The sequence below is a fragment of the Heterodontus francisci genome, unplaced genomic scaffold, assembly GCF_036365525.1.
Source record: "Heterodontus francisci isolate sHetFra1 unplaced genomic scaffold, sHetFra1.hap1 HAP1_SCAFFOLD_51_1, whole genome shotgun sequence".
NCBI classification, from domain to species: domain Eukaryota; kingdom Metazoa; phylum Chordata; class Chondrichthyes; order Heterodontiformes; family Heterodontidae; genus Heterodontus; species Heterodontus francisci.
In genome coordinates this window covers 1,112,610-1,118,726 of record NW_027141937.1, presented here as the reverse complement: position 1 = coordinate 1,118,726, position 6,117 = coordinate 1,112,610, and the positions used below count along the sequence as shown (strand labels likewise).

Sequence of the window (6,117 nt, the reverse complement as noted above, 5' to 3'; positions counted from 1 at the left end):
GCAACCACCCATTTATACTAATCCTACATTAATCCCATATTCTCTACCACATCCCCACCATTCTCCTACCACTTACCTACACTCGGGACAATTTACAATGGCCAATTTACCTATCAACCTGCAAGTCTTTTGGAGGTGGGAGGAAACCAGAGCACCCGGCGGAAACCCACACAGACATAGGGAGAACTTGCAAACTCCACACAGGCAGTACCCAGAACTGAATCCTGGTCGCTGGAGCTGTGAGGCTGCGGTGCTAACCATTGCGCCACTGTGCTGCTGTTGGTGTTTTGATAAATGAAGGAAGTTCCCTCCACCCATTTTTTTTGGACAGACAGTGTAGTATAAGGATGTAAAGGGTTAATGCTGAAGATAATGGGATCAACCCCTCCCACTGTCAGAGTGATGATGGAACAGTCACATGAGATGAAGTTTGGGAGAAGAGAGAGCAGCACCAAGGATGCTAGCTTAGCAGGCTTGATGAGTGTGTATTTTGTATTGTGTAAATTAGAAAAGAGTTCTTAGTTCTTTCAGCAGGAACTGTGTCCAGAAAATATCGAGAAACTCACAATTTTATTATTCAGGAGTCGGAACACAGATATTAATTCCAAGTGACAGTTCTGGGACCAATTAACAAAAAAAGTAGAGAATAATATTGCTCACTGATTGAAATCCCCCAGTGAGGAGACAGTTAAACAGGTGATCTTTTGGGGCATCCTTCGATCCAAGGTTTCAGCAACATTTAATCTCCCTTTTTGGTGAAATTCTCTGTTATTTGCAACTTTTTTTTATCAGCTTTGATGGGCGAGTGAAAAAACTGAAAAGATTGAACAGTTCCATCCTTTCTTTTCTTCCTTCTTCTCTTCTTTCCATCAGTTTCTCTTTTCTGTCCCAGATCAATATAATGATGAGAATCCCACTTTAATCTGCTGTTTCTGGTGTTTTATCCATTCCAATCAAAATTTCAACATTCCAATCAAATCTATTTGTTATTCCACAGTGTCTCTCCATGTGTTTTATTCTGTTGTATTCTCTCACAGTCTGTTTGATGATCAATGTTACATCTCACTCTCTGTTCTGGTGAAGATCAGAAGCAGTGATATCTGTTTACACCACCCGACAAGTCGGCCTGATGCTGTGCCTCGCTGATCATGTGGGTTTAAAGCAATTCTTCCAGTCAGTTAGTTCAGTTTTCATTTCATGAGAAATTCGGTCATCATGACTTCATCAGTGACCTAATGGTTCAGGTGTCTGAGTGATGTTAATCATGATGTGATGAAATGATTGTATGTTCCAGTCTTTCCGTGGTGGGTTTTCACACTGAGTAGAAACGTGTTGGACATGGTCTGGAAATGTTTCACACTGCTCCATTCCCAACTTCATTTACTTGCAGAAGATATATTTCCATCATTCCACAGCTGGCTGCACAGCCAGAAGCTGTGCTGAAGGTGACAGCTATGTGTATGCAATTGACAAGGTGGCCGAGAGGTTAAGGCGGTGGACTACTAATCCATTGTGCTTTGCACACGTGGGTTCGAATCCCATCCTTGTCGCTAGTTTATGAGCTGTTTCGTGTATTATTTATGTTGGGTGAGCTGCTGTGCAAAGTCAGCCTCGAAACCTGTTCTTGTCAGTATCTTGACAGTGATTCCAGAATTGGTTATACTTTATTAAAATTGAGACAGACAATTGGAATTCTTCACCCAAACTGCACTGGAATGAAGATCAAATCGGGATCACGAAACGGAGCAGGATTTTTCCTCCCCTCCTTCCTTCCATCATTACTTTCTCTGGATTTGCACCAAGTGAAAGACAAATGGGAAAAGCAAATGGCGAGGGAGCAGATGCAGAAAATTATCCTTTGGCAAGAAATTTATTTTCAAATCTTCTTGATAGATTAAGTGAGTGAGCAATGCTTTGGCAGATGGAGTTTAAAATGAGGGGTCATCGACTACCGACGATAGATCAGAGTGTTTTTTTGTAAGAGGTGAGATGTTAGAAACGGTTGAGGAGCAGAGACCCGAATACTGAATTAATAAAAGCTCGTGGACTGGTAGAAAATAATGTGAAAAGTGAACAGAATATGAAGATTGGAACTCATGTTGCAGTGATATAAAGCTCTGTGCTCCTGAAGTAAATGTCCAAGCCCAGATTGTGGGGAATCTGTGGAGAGTGATTTGGTTTTTATTCATTCTTGGGTGTGAGTATCGCTGATAAGGCGAGCATTTATTACCCATTCCTATTACCGTTGAGAAGGTGGTGGAGAGCTGCCTTCTTGAACTGATGCAGTCCAAATGGTGCAGGAACACCCACACTGCCGTTGGGGAGGGAGTTCCAGGATTGTGACCCAACAACAGTGAATAAATGGCGATATCGTTCCAAGTCAGGATGGTGAGTGACTTGGAGGGGAACCTGCAGGTAGTGAGTTCCCATGCATCTGCTGCCCTTGTCCTTCGAGGTGGTAGTGGTCACGAGTTTGGAAGGTGCTGTTGAAGGATACTTGGCGAGTTGCTGCAGTGCATATGGAGATGGTACACACTGCAGCCACTGTTTACTGGTTGTGGAGGGATTGAATGTTTAAGGTGGTGGGTTCGGTGCCGATCAAGTGCGCTGCTTTGTCCTGGATGGTGTTGAGCTTCTTGAGTGTTGTTGAGTGGGATGTATTCCATCACACTCCTGACTTGTGCCTTGTAGATGGTGGACAGGATTTGGGGTGTCAGGAGGTGAGATACTTGCTGCAGAATTCGTAATCTCTGACCTGCGCTTATAGCCACAGCATAGATGTGACTGGTCCAGTTACGTTTCTGGTCAACATATTGATGGTGGGGGATTTAACGATGATAATGCTTCTGAATATCAAAAGGTAGATTTTTTTTCTCTCTCATTGGAGATGTTCACTGCTTGGCACTTGTGTGGCCAGAAGGTTGCTTGCCACTTATCAGCTCAAGCCTGAATGTTGTTCAGGTCTTGCTGCTTGCAGGCACAGACTGCTTCAGTATCTGAAGAGTTGTGAGTCATCATCTAACATTCCCACTTCTGACTTATGTTGAAGAGAAAGTCATCAATGAAACAGCTGGGATGTTTGGGTCTAGGACACTACCCTGAGAAACTCCTGAGGCAATGTCCTGGGCTGAGATGATTGGCCTCCACGAACCACAACCATCTTGTTTTGTGCGACGTACGACTCCAGCAAGTGGAGAGTTTTCCCCCTGATTCCCAGTGACTTCAATTTTGCTAGGGATCCTTGATGCCACACTCACTCAAGGGTGGTTCAAGAAGGCAGCCCACCCCACCACCTTCTCAAGGACAATTAAGGATGGGCAGTAAATGCTGGCCTGGCCAGCAACGCCCACATCGCATGAATGAATGAATAAAAAAGTGAAGTATCCCTTGTGTCATTGTTTTGGTAGAAAATATAACCCTGGTGGAATTGCCCCTCCCAATCACACCTCACTTCATAGAACATAGAAAATGGAGAAAATTTATGGCACAGAATGAGACCATTTAGCAATCGTGTCTGTGCCAGCTGAAAAAGAGCGATCCAGCCCAATCCCACTTTCCAGGTCTTGGGAATGGAATCTGAACAGATCTCAGAGCTCACATTATGTGAATGTTCTGTTGAAGTATTGGTGAGCTGATATACCAGGGGAGATTCACACTGTTAGACACAGTGTGAAATACATTCAAGTATTTATAAAACATTGTAACATGTGAGTAATATTCCCCATTGCTTTCTCAGCACTGATGGATTGTGAAGTGGGAGACAGCCGGAAGTCCCAGTGATCCACACTGACCCTCAAATGAGAATGAAATGAGATAAAGTTCAATCTTCAGCAGCGAGTTGCTGCAGAGAGGTAAGAGTCCTGAATCAAGGAGAGACTTTCTCATACTGCTGTTGAATCTCATTTCAAACACTCCTTGAACTCTCTGCCGAGGAATTCAGAGCTGGAGAATGCCTGTAAAATCAGCCTAAAAAGGAAATAAAAAACACCCACCGTGGGGCTCAAACTCAAAAACTTGAGATTCAGAGTTTCATGCTTTCATAGACTGAGCTCACTGGGCCTGAGACAGTGTCCCCGTCCTGTCTGTTATTGGACAGTGCAGCTGTTGGCTCCATCCCAGGGGCTGAATTTGTTCTGTAAACCATGAACCAGCTTCCTCTCAAATCCCAGGTTTATCAATAAATCCTCTTACAAAATCCCCAAAGTGTGATATATTCCTCTCACTCGTCCAGACTAAAAGTTACATCTTTTGCTCTTTTTACCTTCCAAACATTGACTTCTATTTTGCTCAGCATTTATTTCTCTCTCCTTTTTATGTTGTGCATTTCCTAATAAACATTTCATTTCAATTATTTATGAGGGATGAAATGAACAGAAGGGATTTTCTGCAATGGTACCAGGGGCGTGGGACAGAGCGAGTGCTTTGGATCTGGAATACACTGCCTGAGAGTGTGCTGGAGGCAGATTCAATCGTGGCTTTCAAAAGGGAATTGGATAAACACCTGAATAGAGAAAATTTGCAGGGTTACAATGAAAGGGCAGAGGAGTGGAATTAGCTGATTTGCTCTTGCAAAGAGCTGTCATGGACATGATGGACTGAATGGTCTCCTTCTGTACTGTAACCATTTGATTCCTTGATTCTAACTCTGTCAAAGTTGTTCTGAACTTGCTCTGCTCCAAGGAGAACAACCCCAGCTTTTCCAGTGTCTGCACATAACTGAAGTTATGAGGAACCATGGGGAACCCACTGTAAACCTTCCTCCAGACAGAAATACAACTGTTCACCACCACACTGTGACCCAGCTGTTCACAATATATATCAATGATTCGGATGTGGGGACCAAATGTCGTATTTCCAAGTTCGCAGATGACACAAAACTAGGTGGGAATGTGTGTTGTGAGGAAGATGCAAAGCGGCTTCAAGGGGATTTGGACAGACTTAGTGAGTGGACAAGAAAGTGGCACATGGAATATAATGTGCAAAGATGTGAGGTTGTCCACTTTGGTAGGAGAAACAGATGTGCAGATCATTTCTTAAATGGTAAGAGATTAGAAAGTGTAGATGGACAAAGGGGCCTGGGTGTCCTTGTCAGTAAGTGACTGAAAGCTAACATGCAGGTGCAGCAAGCAATTAGGAAGGCGAATGACATGTTAGACTCTATCACAAGAGGATTTGAGTACAGGAGTAGTGAAGTCTTGCTTCAATTGTATATAACCTTGGTTGGACTGCACTTTGGAATACTGTGTGCAGTTTTGGTCCCCTTACCTTAGGAAGGATATCATTGCCATAGAGGGAGTACAACGAAGGTTCACCAGACTTGTTCCCGGGGTGGCGGGACTGTCCTATGAAGAGATTTTGGGGAAACTGGGACTGTATTCTCTAGAGTTTCGAAGAATGAGAGGTGATCTCATTGAAACTTACCATATATTTAAAGGGATAGACAGGTAGATTAAGCTATTTCCTCCGGTTGAGGAATCTAGAACCAGGGGACACAATTTCAACATAAGGGGAAAGCCACTTAGGACAGAGACGAGGAGAAATTTCTTTACTCAGAGGGTTGTGAATCTTTGGAATTCTCTACCCCGGAGGGCTGTGGAAGCTCAGTCATTGAGTATGTTTAAAGCAGAGATTGACAGATTTCTAAATGCAAATGACATAGGGGATATGGACATAGTGTGGGAAAAAGGCATTGAAGTGGATGATCAGTCATCATCATATTGAATGGCGGGGTTGGCTCGACGGGCTGAATGGCCTACTCCTACTCCTATGTTCCTATCAGTCTGCTAATTTCATATCCATGCTGTCATTGTCCCTTTTATTACATGGGCTTCAGTTTTACTGGCAGTCTAGTATGTGACATCATCAAGAAGGTTTTCAATAAGTCAAATAAGGAGAAATTGTTTCCAGTGGCAAAAGGGTCAGTAACCAGAGGATGTATTTATCAGGTGATTGAGAAAAGAACCAGAGGCGAAATGAGGTCGGGATTTATACGGTGATGTGTTGTGATTTGGAATGCACTGTCTGATCAGGACTTGAAAGCAGATTCAATAGTAACTTTGAAAAGCAATGGGGATAAATACTGGAAGGAAAATGTACAGATTACAGGAAAAAGCTGAG

General features: G+C 43.3%; 1 non-coding gene across 1 annotated transcript; it reads left to right on the top strand.

The window, feature by feature from the left end:
• Positions 1-1,468: 1,468 nt before the first annotated feature.
• On the top strand, positions 1,469-1,550 carry trnas-acu (transfer RNA serine (anticodon ACU)). Its single transcript has one exon. It is a non-coding gene; the product is annotated as a tRNA-Ser (tRNA).
• Positions 1,551-6,117: the final 4,567 nt, after the last annotated feature.